Raw genomic sequence first — 16,444 nt, 5'->3', positions numbered from 1 at the left:
GTTCCTTGCCCAACCTCAGGGGACCAGGACCTGTCCTCTCTCCCAAGGAAACCTACTCTCAGGACAATACGTGAAGCTGTGTAATCCACTTGCCAGCAGCTGTCCACGTAGTTTATTCTGACACCTGAATCAGAGTGGCTGCCTCCAAGGGCTTCCCATCAGTCTCAGAATAAGACCCAGCCCTTTGCCCTGTTACCCAGGGCCCTGCTTACATCTCCAACCTCTCCCACATCATCCCCACCCACCCACCCATGCCCATCCCGCTAACTGCCTCTAGCCACACGGGTCTTTTCTGCTCCCATACCATATTTTTACTCCTAACTCTGAGGCTTGGCCCTCCTCATCGCCTCTGCCTGGAAAGCTTTTCCTCCAGCTCTTTGTATACAGAGATCATTCTTAACCTTTAGATATAAAGTCAAAGCCATTTCTTCCATGACGCCTTCCCTGATCGGACTAAGTGGCCTGCCCAAGGTATGCACTGTATACTGTTTCCTTCACACATTTTCATTATATGTAAATAGATTGTTCCTACATCTCACTGTCTACTCTCTCTGCCTCCCTCTACTTGAAGGCAAACTCCATGAGAGCAGGGATCTGTTCTGTTTCCTCCTTCACTCTGCAGCCCTCTCCTTGCCATATACAGTGCAATGGCTGCCTCACAGTGATAGTTGCTGGACACATGAACGACTAAACCAAGTTATCCTATGCAATCCTTCAATTTTAAAAAAATAAGGAAAAAGAAAAACCCAATAACTATAAGCTATCATGTAATGAGTTACAGAGCCCAGAGTGATTTGTAATGGCACATGACAAGACAAAAGTTACAGGAATGAAGCATCTATGCCAGGATTCCAGGCATCAGAAACTGAAGGGGTCAAGGGCTGAAGGAGGTCCTCCCTCATACATCTCAGATCACCCCCGAGAGGCGCACTGTGGCCTCTATAGGCCATTTCATATGATTTCTGCAAGGCCGGATCCGTAACCTTTGACGTCTTGAACTTCTTTCTAATGCCGCCCCACTCCTGCTGCCAGGTGCAAGGAGAAAGTAGGTACTAAAGTTCTTTGCAAGCTGAGCTCCTCCACCCTGGACGACTCTGAAAAACCACTTGTAAGCAGTGTATGTTAACCACAGTTCGTAATTTTGTCACAGGTGTTTGACTAAAAAGGGGACAAAGCCTTTTAAGGTAGTCGGCCCCTATTATGTCATTGTGTATATTCCTCACCACACCTAGAAGCTAACAAAATCCTTTCTTTCTACGCCATGGCAACCAGGAGAGGTAATGCTGCATAATTTTGCTAGGGGCATCATCATGCTCAAAATGTTCACGCCTTTACGAAAAACATGTTAAAGTAGAATTTTAACAGAACTTGTCATAAAAGCCGACACTAGTACACTGGAGAGGAGACCAAACGACAAGAGTTGTACCTGGCAGTTCAACAGAATATAGGAGAAATACTCTTCTGAAGGCAGCCAAGACACTGGTTAGAAGTTCAAATGAGGGAGATGGCGTGAATGAATATTCAAAGTGTACTGTACCAAATGATTTTTGAATTATAATTATTTTTTAAAAATCATTAAGACGCACTAAGCTTTTTAGCAGCCTGGTGAGGTGAAATTGGTGCCAATTCTGGTTAGGACACTAATTTCCTTATTGTGTGGCTTTAGAAAAGTCACTCTCCTTTCTGAAACACATCAGAAGGAGAAGGTTTAATGAATTCAATTATTTCAAAGGTTCCTTCCAGTCCATACACACTCTGAGACTATGACTGTTTCTGGACTTGCATCTTAGGTGCACAGACACACAGAAAAAGGTGAGCTCCCCTCTACCCTGCTCAGTATTAAACAAATCCTGTGCGAACTGCCATCCTTTATCAAAAGCTAAGGTGTGGGGTGGTTACACTCTAGTTTATTGTAACTGTTCAAATAAAGTTATGTTTCCGTGTTCTGCAGGAGGGTGAGTTGATGTAGTAATTACCTGTTACTCTTGACAAGTAAGGTAATTAATGTAGCAAAATACCACTGCAATGTGTGTAAATTTAGACCACCATAATTAAAGCACCCGTCTGTTCGACAAACTGTTCAATTAAGAAAAAATATTGACGGTGTACATTTTTTGAAATTAGAAAACGTATGGAATGAATGAATCTCCCTTGGTTGACATCCATTTCCAGAATGCTTTCTCAGCAAGGAGCATCCATAAAGGGTTATAATGGAGTAACTTCCGCTAAAATACAGAAGTATTTTTGTACATGTACTATTAAGACAAGAGACTCTTGTGGAAGTATTTTACTTAGCATTCTCACTCTATAAAACAGACAGCAGCCAGAAAAATGAACTCAAGGAGTATCTGGACCCCAAAACTACAGCAAGTGGCAAAAAGCTGAAAAGTTATTATTGTATAATTACCCAAGTAACACGGCTGCCCTCAAGCATCATAACCTGGCAGGAACATTACCTACCTGCCAATTCTAAAGAGCTAGAGATAGTAATTACACCACAGGCAAATAAACTAGCTGCAAATTCCCTGGTACTCTTTGACCAGAGAGAAAATGGTATCAAAGTTGGCTTCATTATTCTTTTACTCTAGTTTATTCCTGTCTATTGGTCATTTTCTGACTCAAAGGTTAACATGCTGAACAAAAAGGCTACCTGGTCCTTTCTTCGAAGCAAAATTCGCTAATCTGCTTTAGAAAATCTCTAGCCACATCAAGAGTCAAATACGCACAGAAATTAAACCAGAACTCCCATAAGACTGAGAGAAAAAGAATCCAACAGGTATCAGATTGGGGAAAAATGGTTCTCTCTAAATTTGTTCATGGAAAAACAACAAAAAAAGAGCTCCCTGATACCCACATGGAGAAGGGGGGAACGAGTCAGGGGTCCTCACAGCTCGCTCTGAGAAGAAAATCCTAAGGGTCATTTCTCCTAATTCTTCCACTCAGATAAATTCAGAGAGAGACACAACATGTTGGCCTGAGTAAAGGAACAGCTGGAATTCAGACAGACTAAACAGTGCGATATGGGAAAGAAATGGTATATGATTTCAGTGTCATTTAATGATGTATACACTTGTTTTTTGTTTTGTTTTAACATTTTTGTATAGCATATCTTACCTCGGGAGATATAGAAATCTAGAGAGAAATAACTAAAAGCCACCTTCAAGTGAGTTATCAGTTAATCATACTAAAATTAAATCGTAAATGTTCTATATCTGAGAACTTGGATGTATCCCTAAGTAAAGAATAAAAAGTACATGGAGACATTCGAGACTGAAACATGGTGAGAAACGAAATGGTTTCTCCAACTAAAATACTCAGATTTCACACTTGGAAATAATAATAACATCATTAAAAGGACAAGAATGAAGAAACCACTTGCTCTAGCTGCTGATAAAAACAAGGCTAAGGGGCCTGGCAGGGAAAAGGATTCTGTAAAAGATGCCTTGGCCTTACATTACGTGGTGTCACTGGAGCATCAACTTTCAAAATGAACTTTTTTCTTTTACTCTCATAGTTTGAAAGGATGCTGAATCTAATTATGGCAGGCATGGGGGAGGGGGTGGGGGACATGTATCAGGGTTCTGATGAAAGATTCACGGACTGCAAACTAAAATTTCTGCTTCTCAACTGCTGAACGAACCATCCAAATAACAAAGGAATGCCAATAGTGTTCCTGCTCACTGGGTGAATTTACCGAGGATGAAATTTCCACAAGCACTTATTTCAAAGATCACAGTGGATGGCATCTGATGGGCTAGGTAACAGTACAAAATATCACAGAAATATTTCACATCAATTCTATCATCTGATTCACACAAACTATTGAGGTAAGATTAATTTCATCTTATAGACAAGTAAACTAAGGACAAGAAGCAGCTAACTGGGATGGCTGAGTTCCCAAAGGCTACTGTACTGAAACAATTTGTTCTCCCTGGAATGAGATGAATATGTCCCTTGGCCCTAGTGAATCAATTTACAGAGAACATTTGAATGATATGTTCGCCTTAGTACTCATAGTTGTGACTCATGTCTTAAAATTCATACCTTAAAATGACCAGGCATATGATAGCACAGGTTGTTAAGTAGTCACCCAAGCTGGGGGAAAAAAGACCTGGTTCCAAATTCTGGCTTAGCCATTTAGTGAAAATACCAACCAGGACTTTGTGACCTTATAAACCCAAAAAAGCTTAAGTGGTCAGTTATGTCTAGAATTTGCTTTACCCCAAAAGAGGGCTCAAGGAAAACCTTACCACTACTTTCAACTTCCAATTTTACATAAAGAAGTTCTTGGGTTAACTTTCTTTTAACCTTTTCCTCTTGACCATTCAATAGCATCACACTGTGGACCTCTTTCATCTCTCAGACAGACTCCAAGAGCCACGGAGCTGGAGGATGGCTTGTACACGTCACATACAATTCTCCAGATGAGAAGCTGAGGCAAGAAATTGAAAAAAGGTGACGGGTAGAGAAACAAGGGAAGACAAAGAATAATCTAATGATAGATGTCATATTTATTCATCTTTTACCAACAGAAACTTGAAAGTGAGCAAAATGCAGAATAGATTCTTCATCCTTTTTCAATCTCAAAATTAATAGAAACTGGAGAAGAAACTCAATGGTGAATGGGTGAGCAGGTGCAACTGAACTGATGTTTAGGTGTGAGTCGATGTTTCCTGGGTTTAAGCAACTTTAAGAGAGTTCAGTAGGCCACAAAGACTCACTAATGTGATGTTACCCAAATTATGAACTTCATGCATACTGCCTTTTTACATAAGAGAAAAGTATTTTAAACCATACCATATGACCCAGCTATCCCACTACTGGGTATTTATCCAAAGAACTTGAAATCAACAGTTCAAAGAGATTTATGCACTCCTATGTTCACTGCAGCATTATTCACAATAGCTAAGATGTGGAAGCAACCCAAGTGCCCATCAACTGATGAAAGGATAAAGAAGATGTGGTGTATATGCATATACATACACACACACACACACACACGAATACTACTCAGGGGCCAGTCCAGTGGCTGAATAGTTAAGTTCAGGCACTCCACTTTGGTGGCCCAGGGTTTCAGCAATTCAGATCCTGGGTGTGGACGTAGCACTGCTCATCAAGCCATGCTGAGGTGGCGTCCCACATAGCAGAGCCAGAAGGATCTACAACTAGAACAAATAACTACGTACTGCGGGGCTTTGGAGAGAAGAGAAAAAAAAAATTGGCAACAGATGTTAGTTCAGGTGTCAATCTTTAAAAAAAAAAGACTACTACTCAGCTATAAAGAAAAAAGACAAACTGAGGGGCCTGCCCAGTGGTGCAGCGGTTAGCTGCGCATGTTCCGCTTTGGCGGCCCAGAGTTCGTAGGTTTGGATCCCAGGTGCGGACATGGCACTGCTTGGCATGCCATGCTGTGGTAGGCATCCCACATATAAAGTAGAGGAAGATGGGCACAGATGTTGGCTCAGGGCCAGTCTTCCTCAGCAAAAAGAGGAGGATTGGCAGGAGTTAGCACAAGGGTAATCTTCCTCAAAAAAAGACAAAATCGTTCCATTTACAACAACATGGGTGGACCTTGAGGGTATTATGTTAAGGGAAATAAGCCAGGCAGAGAAAGACAAACACCATATGATTTCACTCATACATGGAAGATAAACAAACACATGGACAAAGAGAACAGACAGTGGTTACCAGAGGGGAAGGGGATTGAGGGGTGGGCGAAAGGGGTAAAGGCACACATATATATGGTGACTGACAAATAATAATGTAGAACTGAAATTTCACAACGTTATAAATTATTATGACCTCAATTAAAAAAAATGTGGAAAGGTGAGATGGATATTTAAAGCGCCATTGACTCCTAGAGTTAAATGTCCTCTACTATTTAATTTCAGCTTAGGCATCCAGCAAAACAATAATAATTTGAGATATTTATTATTTAATTTGGTAAATAAATATCACATAAAAGGAATATTATTTTTTACATACCAGGCACTGTGCTCAGAACTATTTTTGCATATTGCTATTTAACCTGAAAGCATCTGATAAACTAGAAAGGTTTCGATTCCTACAGTGAGGTAGGTGCTTTTTCACCTCCATCTTCAAATGAGAAGACTGAGGCTTAAAAAGATTAAATAACTTTCTCAAGGTCACAAAGTTACTAAGTAGCTTAGCCAGAATTTGAAACCAGATCTCTTTTCTCAACTTGGGTAATTACTTAACAACTATACTATCACACTTTAGAACATATCAGCTAATACTCCTGGCATAAGGTTTCCTGGTTCGTGTTGATCCTGGAAAGCAAAGCAACTTGAAAAAACAACTTTGTTTTAAGAAGGTTCTTTTGAAATAAAAGTCATTTTGTGTGCTGATAACATTAACATTGGTTATTTTTCAGGCTATAGTAATAATTATTACCCTATGAGTGCCAAATACAAATGCTCCCCCAGGATGTGGGGGTTTTGCCTATCTTAATACACCTGTCTCAGCAACCTAAAATCACCAGAGAGAAGGATGATAGTCCTTTGGTGAAAAGAGACTTACCTGGTAGGCTCTGAGTGCATCTTGGTGAGAGGAGGGACCTCTACAGAGACTGAGACATTGGTGGTGGCCATCGTTGTCACCTAGTACAGGCATGTTGACATAGATCCTGGCAGACGCCATTCAAGTTTTTCCCCTGGTTTGTTAGCCCTGGGGTCTGCCACACCCACTAGAGTGCAGATTTAATACAGTTCAGCCAGGGCAGGCAGCCCACCTTAGGGACCAGCCCCACCCAAAAACAAGCCCTTAGGCTACTTGTTGGCCTGCATAGACTGAGTGCCTTGATTCTCTACAGGTAGGTGAGTGTGTCCGCCTCTATGGGGCTCCCCAAACCAGATTTACAAACAGCTGGCCACAGAGGGAAAGACTAGACTCCCTGGGTCCCTGCAGTAAGAGCAACCCTGCCACAGCAGAAGGACACAAATGGCTCACAAAGGGGTCATTCTTGGATCATTTGGACTGGTGACGAGAGGGAAGCACACTGCTGGGCCTCAAAAGGCATCTCATACATAAAGCCTGATCTTCTCCAAGATCAGGAGACATAGCCAACTTACCTAATACATAGTTATAAGCACAGAGAAAGCAGCATAATGAGGAGACAAAGGAATACATTCCAAGCAAGGGAACAGGACAAAACCCCAGAAAAAGAACTAAATGAAACAGAAATAAGCAATCTACCTGACAAAGAATTCAAACAAACACTCTTTTTTTGTTTTTTTGAGGAAGATTAGCCCTGAGCTAACTGCTGCCAATCCTCCTTTTTGCTGAGGAAGACTGGCCCTGAGCTAACATCGTGCCCATCTTCCTCTACTTTATGTGTGGGACGCCTACCACAGCATGGCGTGCCAAGTGGTGCCATGTCTGCACCCAGGATCCGAAACAGTGAACCCCAGGCCGCCAAAGTGGAACGTGCACACAACTGCTGCGCCGCCGGGCCAGATCCCAAACAAAAACTCCTAAGGATGCTGACTGATGTTGTGAGACGACTGTATGAATACAGTGAGATTGTCAACAAAGAATTGGAAAATATAAAAAAGAACCAATCAGACATGAAGAATTCAATACTGGAAATGTAAAATTCACTAAAGGGACTCAATAGCAGAGTGGATGATACAGAAGAACAAATCAGTGAGCTCGATAAAGGACTAAAGGAAATCACCCAAGCTGAACAGATAAAAGAAAAAAGAATTAAAAACAATGAGAACAGTCTAAGGCAAATCTGGGACAATATCAAGCACACTAACATTCGTATTATAGGCGTCCCAGAAGGAGAAGAGGGAGACAAAGGGGCAGAGAAACTATTTGAAGAAATACTAGCTGAAAACTTTCCTAACCTAAGGAAGGGAACATACATCCAAGTACAGGAAGCACAGAGGGCTCCGGAGAGGATAAGCCCAAAGAAGCCCACACCAAGACACACTGTAATTAAAATGTCCAAAATTAAAGATAAAGAGAGAATCCTAAAAGTGGCAAGAGAAAGGCAACAAGTGACATACAAAGGAAAGCCCATAAGGCTAGAAGCAGACTTCTCAGCTGAAACCCTACAGGCTAGAAAAGAATGGCACGACATATTTAAAGTGCTGAAAGGAAAAAACCTAGAGCCAAGAATATTCTATCCAGCAAGGATATCATTCAGAATGCAAGGCGAGATAAAGAGCTTCCCAGACAAGCAAAAATTAAAGGAGTTTATTACCAAAAAACAAGTTCTACAAGAAATGCTGAAGGGACTTATTCAAGTGGCAAAGAGATGATCACAAAGAGGGATAAGAAAATTATCAAAAAAACAGAAAAAAACAAAAGACCAGGCAATAAAATCACTGATAAAGATAAAAATATAGTAGAGGTAGCAGATCAATCACCTATGAAGATAATATGAAGGTTAAAAGACAAAAGTCTAAAATTACCTATTCCAATGATAAGAGGGTAATGGATAGACACACAAAAGCAGAGGTTTTAGAAAGAGGTGAAGCTAAAGAGACTATCAACTCAATATAGATTGCCATACACATAGAATATTATATAGGAGCCTCATGGTAAACACAAACCAGAAACCTATAATAAGTAAACAAATAAGTAAGAGGAAAGAAATCAAACATATTACTATAGAAAGCCATCAAATCACAAGGGAAGAGAGCAACAGAAAAAGAAAGGAACAGAGAAGGAACTACTAAAGCACCCAGAAAAAGAAAGTAACAAAATGACAATAAATACATATTTATCAATGGCTACTTTAAATGTCAATGGACTAAATGCTCCAATCAAAAGGCAGAGGGCAACCAAATGGAGAAAAAAACAAGACTCATATATATGCTGCATACAAGAGACACACTTCAGACCTAAAGACACTCACAAACTGAAAGTGAAAGGATGGAAAAAGACACTCCATGCAAATGGCAAAGAAAAGAAACCAGAGGTAGCAACACTTATATTAGACAAAACACACTTTAAAACAACACTGTAACAAGAGACAAAGACGGGCACCACATAATGATAAAGGGAACAATCCAACAAGAAGATACAACACTTGTAAATATCTATGCCCCCAACATAGGAGCACCTAAATATATAAAGCAACTATTAACAGACATAAAAGGAGAAATAGACAGTAACATAATTAATAATAGGGGACTTCAACACTCCACTTACACCAAACAGAAGATCAATAAGGAAACACTGGCCTTAAACGACACATTCAACCAGACGGACTAAGATATATATAGAACAATCCATCCAAAACCCACAAAATATACATTCTTTTCAAATGCACATGGAACATTCTCCAAGATTGATCACATAGTAAGCCACAAAACAAGTCTCAATAAATTTAAGAAGATCAAAATAATACCATGCATCTTTTCTGAACACAAAGGTATAAAACTAGAAATCAACTACAGGAAGAAAACCAGAAAAGCCACAAAAATGTGGAGATTAAACAAAATGCTACTGAACAATGACTGGGTCAATGACAAAATCAAAGGAGAAATCAAAAAAATACCTGGAGACAAATGAAAATGAAAATACAACACGGGATCTATGGGATATAGCAAAAGGGGTTCTAAGAGGGAAGTTTATAGCAATTCAGGCCTTCGACAAAAAAGAAAAATCCCAAATAACCACTGTAATGGCACATCTAAAGGAACTGGAAGAAGAAGAACAAAGAAAGCCTAAAATCAGTAGAAGGAAGGAAATAATAAACATCAGAGCAGAAATAAATGAAATAGAGACTTAAAAAACCATAGAAAAAATTAATGAAACCAAGAGGTGGTTCTTTGAAAAGATAAACAAAATTGACAAACTCTTAGTTAGACTCATCAAGAAAAAAGAGAGAGAAGGCTCAAATAAATAAAATCAGAAATGAAAGAGGAGAGATTACAACACACTTCAGAAATAGAAAAGATATAAGAGAATACCATGAAAAGTTATACACCAACAAAATGGATAATCTAGAAGAAATAGATAAATTCTTAGAATCATACAACTTTCCAAAACTAGACCAAGAAGAAGCAGAGAATGTGAATAGATCAATCACCAGTAAGGAGATTGAAACAGCAATCAAAAACCTCCCAAAAAATAAAAGTCCAGGGGCTGGCCCCGTGGCTGAGTGGTTGAGTTCGCGCGCCCCGCTGCAGGCGGCCCAGTGTTTCGTTGGTTCGAATCCTGGGCGCGGACATGGCACTGCTCATCAAGCCACGCTGAGGCAGCGTCCCACATGCCACAACTAGAAGGACCCACAACGAAGAATATACAACTATGTATTGGGGGGCTCTGGGGAGAAAAAGGAAAAAAAAATAAAAAAATAAAAAAAATAAAAAACAAAAATAAAAGTCCAGGACCAGATGGCTTCCCTGGTAAACTCTACCAAACATTCAAAGAAGACAATACCTATCCTTCTCAAAGTCTTCCAAAAAATTGAAGAGGAGGGGAGGCTTCCTAACTCCTTCTACGAAGCCAACATCATCCTGATACCAAAACCAGGCAAGGACAACACAAAAAAAGAAAATTACAGGCCAACATCACTGATGAACATCGATGCAAAAATCCTGAACAAAATACTAGCAAATCGAATACAACAATACATTAAAAAGATCATACATCATGATCAAGTGGGTTTCATTCCAGGGATGAAGGGATGGTTCAACATCCACAAATCTACCAACGTGACACGACATTAACAAAATGAAGAATAAAAATCACATGATCATCTCAATAGATGCAGAGAAGGCATTTGACAAGATACAGCATCCATTTATGATAAAAACTCCAAATAAAATGGGTATAGAAGGAAAATACCTCAACATAATAAAGGCCATATGTGACAAACCCACAGCAAATATCATTCTCAATGGAGGAAAACTGAAAGCTATCTAAGAACAGGAACCAGACAAGGATACCCACTTTCACCACTCTTATTTAACATAATATTGGAAGTCCTACCCAGAGCAATCAGGCAAGAAAAAGAAATAAAAGGGATCTACACTGAAAAAGAAGAAGTGAAACTGTCACTCTTTGCAGATGACATGATTTTATATATAGAAAACCCTACAGAATCCACTAAAAAACTTTTAGAAATAATAAATGAATATAGTCAAGTCACAGGATACAAAATCAACATACAAAAATCAGTTGCGTTTCTGTACACTAACAATGAAGTAGCAGAAAGAGAAATTAAGGATATCATCCCATTTACAATTGCAACAAAAAGAATAAAATACCTAGGAATAAACTTAACTAACCAAAGAGGTGAAAGATCTGTACACCAAAAACTATAAAACATTGTTGAAAGAAATCGAAGAAGACACAAAGAAATGGAAAGATATTCCGTGCTCCTGGATTGGAGGAATTAACATAGCTAAAACATCCATACTTCCTAAAGCAGTCTATAGATTCAATGCAAACCCTACCAAAGTTCCAACAACAATTTTCACAGAAATAGAACAGAGAATCCTAAAATTTATATGAAACAACAAAAGACCGAATAGCCAAAGGATTCCTGAGAAAAAAGAACAAAGCTGGAGGTATCACACTCCCTGATTTCAAAATATACTACAAAGCCCTAGTAACCAAAACAGCATGGGACTGGCACAGAAACAGACACACAGATCAATGGAACAGAATCGAGAGCCCAGAAATAAACCCACACATTTTGGACAGCAAATTTTCAACACAGGAGCCAATAGCATACGATGGAGAAAGGAGAGTCACTTCAATAAACAGTGTTGGGAAAACTGGACAGCCACATGCAAAAGAATGAAAGTAGACCATTATCTTACACCATACACAAAAATCAACTCAAAATGTATTAAAGACTTGAATGTAATACCCGACACCATGAAACTTCTAGAAGAAAACATAGGCAGTACGCTCTTTGACATCGGTCTTAGCAGCATACTTTCAAGTACCATGTCTGACCGGGCAAGGGAAACAAAAGAAAAAATGAACAAATGGGACTACATCAAACTAAAAAGCTTCTGCACAGCAAAGGAAACCATCAACAAAACGAAAAGACAACCTAACAATTGGGGAAAGATTTGCAAACCATATATCAGATAAGGGGTTAATATCCAAAATATACAAAGAATTCATACATCTCAACAACAAAAAACCAACAATTTAAAAATGGGCAAAAGATCTGAACAGAGATTTCTCTAAAGAAGATATACGGATGGCCAACAGGCACACGAAAAGATGTTCAACATTATTAGCTATCAGCGAAATGCAAATCAAAATTACAATGAGATATCCAGTCAGAATGGCGATAATTAACAAGACAGGAAACAACAAATGTTGGAGAGGCTGTGGAGAGATGGGAACCCTTGTACAGTGCTGGTGGGAGTGCAAACTGGTGCAGCCACTATGGAAAGCAGTATGGAGTATCCTCAGAAAATTAAGAATAGATCTACCATATGATCCAGCTATCCCACTGCTGGGTATTTATCCAAAGAACTTGAAAACACAAATGCATAGATACATGCACCCCTGTGTTCACTGTAGCATTATACACAATAGCCAAAACTTGGAAGCAACCTACATGCCCATCAAGGGACGAATGGATAAAGAAGATGTGGTATACATACAAAACACAATATTACTCAGCCATAAGAAACGATGAAATCCAGCCATTTGTGACAAAATGGATGGAACTTGAGGGTATTAAGCTAAGTGAAATAAGTCAGAGAGAGAAAGTCCAATACCATATGATTTCACTCACAAGTAGAAGATAAAAACAATGACAAACACATAGCAACAGAGATTGGATTGGTGGTTACCATAGGGGAAGGGGGGAGAGCGGAGGGAGAAAGGAGTGATTAGGCACGTGTGTGATGATGGATTATAATTAGTTTTTGGGTGGTGAACATGATGTAATCTACATAGACTTCGAAATACATTATAATGTACCCCTGAAAGTTACATAATGTTATAATCCAATGTTACTGCAATAAAAAATAATTTTAAAAAAAGAAATAACTCAAGGATTCCTGTCCAAATCATACGCAAAATGGTATCAATATAGGCCAAGAAAAAAAAAGCCTGTATCCATGGTTTATCATCGAATGAACCAACACAAAGGGATAGAAAGTGGTTGGATAAAGAGACACTATCCTGGGTCACTAACTCCCCTTGTTCCTTTTGCCAGAGGAGAGGAAATATTAGCATCAGAAACTTGTAGAATAGAATGATGTGACACATAGATACCAAAGAAGCTACCATTGGCAGAGGGAGGGTAATATGCAGTACCATATGGGACCCTACTATGAGAAAGATGAGAGAGGGTAATGCATTGGTGGGCAAAATATTCAAGTTTTTGCTAACTTCTGGTCCAGAAGTTCTTCTTTCCTCCTTTCAGATATTTGTTCCCTTATGAAAAAGAGCCATTCTTTCATCTCCTCCTCCTCCATCACCGATGTTGGCTGTTTCTAGCTACTACGTTGAAAACTCTCCCTGTTTCTGCCTCTCACGTCATTCATGTGCTATTTGTATCTCTATCTTCACATTATCCATATAGCGATTAGAAGAACAACTAGGTAGGACAAGTAGACAAAGGCAGTAGTTCCTAAAGTTCTACACTTAAACCACTATGATTTTTAGGTGGTATAGATATGACAACAAATTACACTGAATTGCATTACTTAGAAAGCTGTTCTTTCTCCAATTCCATTTCAACCCTCCTAATTATGTCAAGGACAAAGCCTCATTTGGGTGCTAGTCTGACACGTAAAACACGCTAAAGTCTATTTTTAACACTGAGAGAATCTCTCCAGCTCAATACCTTAGGGAGAAGTAGGCCACAGTATACAGTGAGATGTTTTCATTAGGGGTCAGCAAATTATGGTCCATGGCCAAACCTGGCCTGCTGATGATTTTTGTAGAGCCCATGAGCTAAGAACGGATTTTATATTTTTAAATGCTTGGGGGGGAAATCAAAAGAAGAGTAATGTTTCGTGACATGAAAAAATAACATGAAAATCAAATTTCCGTGTCCATAAATAAAGTTTTATTGGGATACAGCCATGCCCATTCATTTGCATATTGTTTCTTGCTGATTTGGGGTTACAACGGAGGAGGCGAGTAGTTGCAACATAAACCATATGGCCTGTGAAGCCGAAAATATTTACTACCTGGCCCTTTACAGAAAAAGTCTGCCAACTCCTGCGTATACCATCGTTCTTCCTTCTTAGTATTTATTTTCAGTTACCATCAAGCTCTGGCAACTGACAGTACATTTTCTTTTAAGGGATAATGTAAAATCTCCTTTTTAAATAGACTGATTTATATTCTAACAAGCGAGGGGACTTAAGGGGAAATAGAACCAAATAAAATATACGTGGTATTTAGATCAAAATCAGGAGAAACATAAGCAAAATTATGAAGAATGCCTGAGAACAGCAAAGTTCGAAAAATAATAAACCAAGAAGATGGGTGCAGGCAGGGAGCGGTTGGAATATAAAACTAAAGACTACATAAATAAGACATCCAGATGTAGTAATCTGTCTTCTAAGGTCAGACTGGAGTCTGAAATGTGGACCCCTAGTGGACAGGTCAGGCAGGCTACCCAAAAACATCAGAGTGGCCAGCCTGATCACGGGGAGCAGCAGGTTCTTATCTTACATCCAAAAGACCCAGATGCACTGGCCAAGATTTCCTAGTCTGACAGTTGGTGAGACAGTCAGTCCAAAACAACCAAAGCTGTGTAAGTTGGGTAAAACAATAGCAAAAGGCCAAGGGGCTCAGCACGAGTCTAGGCTAAACACTTAACAGCAAACATTACTTTGCACTGATAAGGTATCCAGTATGACTTGAGTTCCCTTAGCTTTCTCCACTCTGATGGAAATGTTTCCAAAATGCATTGAGCATGAAAGACTTTCTGTATCTTCAAGTAGGCTCACATTACCATCGACAACACTTCACACTCTTCATTACTTGCCATGCACAATGTTTACTCTTTAACAATGGTGTTTCCTCAACAGTTTGACTACATTCTTTTCAGAAAGTTCTTTTTGTAAAACACTCACATTATCGTCTTTGCCTCTCCCTACTCTTACTGAATATGGATGTCTTCTGTGGCCCTTCAACTAAACATTTTTCCCCCAAGACAGAACTGTTTTTGGGTGGTTCCTCTAGAGTCATAGAGACTATCATAGCAGTGCTAAAATTTATCATCTTTTTCTTTCCACATGATGAATGTTTTTAAAACATGCTAGTAAAACCCAAAACTTACCTTATCCGAAAAAAAAAAAAGACTTGAAATGCTGAATTTTACATTTTGGAAATAAGACTAGTACAACTTAATATCATTTTTTCCACATCTGCACAGTATTGTAACTGGTCATCGTCTCAGGTGAATTACAGTTAGTTTCATCTGCTATGGACTCAGAAGGTTGAGACAAGAGGTTCTCAATTTTTTTTAACCACAATGAACTACTTCTATTAAATTCCAAGCAGTCTCATCAACACAGACACTAAGTTTCAGAAGATTCTACCAACTAATACTTATTCATTAAGTATTAATTAATTCACACAGAATATCTACCAAATTGCCAATCAGAGCTCACAGACTGAAATACTTATGGCTAAAAGCCAAGAAACTTGACACTTGGGTTAACCCCAGAAGCCTTATATCATTCAAATGACTGAATTAACTTTAGGCCTTTTGAAACATACAAAACAGCTCAATGAAGTGTACATTTGAAGCTGGGTCCACAGAACATTTGAAGCTGTGTCTGCAGCATCCTTTCCCCCAAACCCCTCCCAATAGGACCAACTGACAGTTAGGGAGTTCTATGGGGTCCTGGGGAAGCTGACTCCACCCCAGCTCCAGAGATGGAAAAATATCACCCAGGATATGCCGATTAACATATCCACCTCCCTGGCCATCAAGAGGGTAGACTGTGCTGAAAACCAGTTCAATTAGAGTTTCAAGAATTTTTCCGGAAATCTAAAGATTCCCTTTTCTTCTCTTCTGCTCGGCATGTACAAGGAAATCTATACCTCAGCAGTTGCTTACGACAGCAACGAGGGCCAGTCTAAAGACAAGCCAACATGGTGGAAAACAGAGCAGAGACAGAGCTGGATTAAGGCTCTCCGGCAGTCTACCTACTAAGGACTTGCCAGGGACACTGTTTACGCCTGTCTGAACTGGAATTTCGGTTGCTTACAACCAAATTCACCCTAACTTAAATACTGAAAAACTCTATGATTAGATTTCCAAAAGCCCTGGAATTCTGGGACCTCAGGCATTGGGAACCACTGTTCTGGTGACAAATAGATTTTATACATTTAGATGGGGGTATCAGAACGTGTAAAATAACAATAAGCGTGCATTTCAAGCTTGGTGAATATTTTTCAGAGCTTTTGTATCCCCAGGTCAGGCGTGTCACTGTGAAAACTGTGAAAGATAACAACACCAGGA

General features: G+C 39.4%; 1 protein-coding gene across 4 annotated transcripts in view; it reads right to left on the bottom strand.

The window, feature by feature from the left end:
* FOXP1 (forkhead box P1) overlaps positions 1–16,444 on the bottom strand; it is a 411,515-nt gene that overhangs the window by 377,002 nt on the left and 18,069 nt on the right. The window lies entirely within an intron of this gene.

The sequence above is a fragment of the Equus caballus genome, chromosome 16, assembly GCF_041296265.1.
Source record: "Equus caballus isolate H_3958 breed thoroughbred chromosome 16, TB-T2T, whole genome shotgun sequence".
Lineage (NCBI taxonomy): Eukaryota > Metazoa > Chordata > Mammalia > Perissodactyla > Equidae > Equus > Equus caballus.
This window is presented reverse-complemented; position numbering and strand designations above follow the sequence as displayed.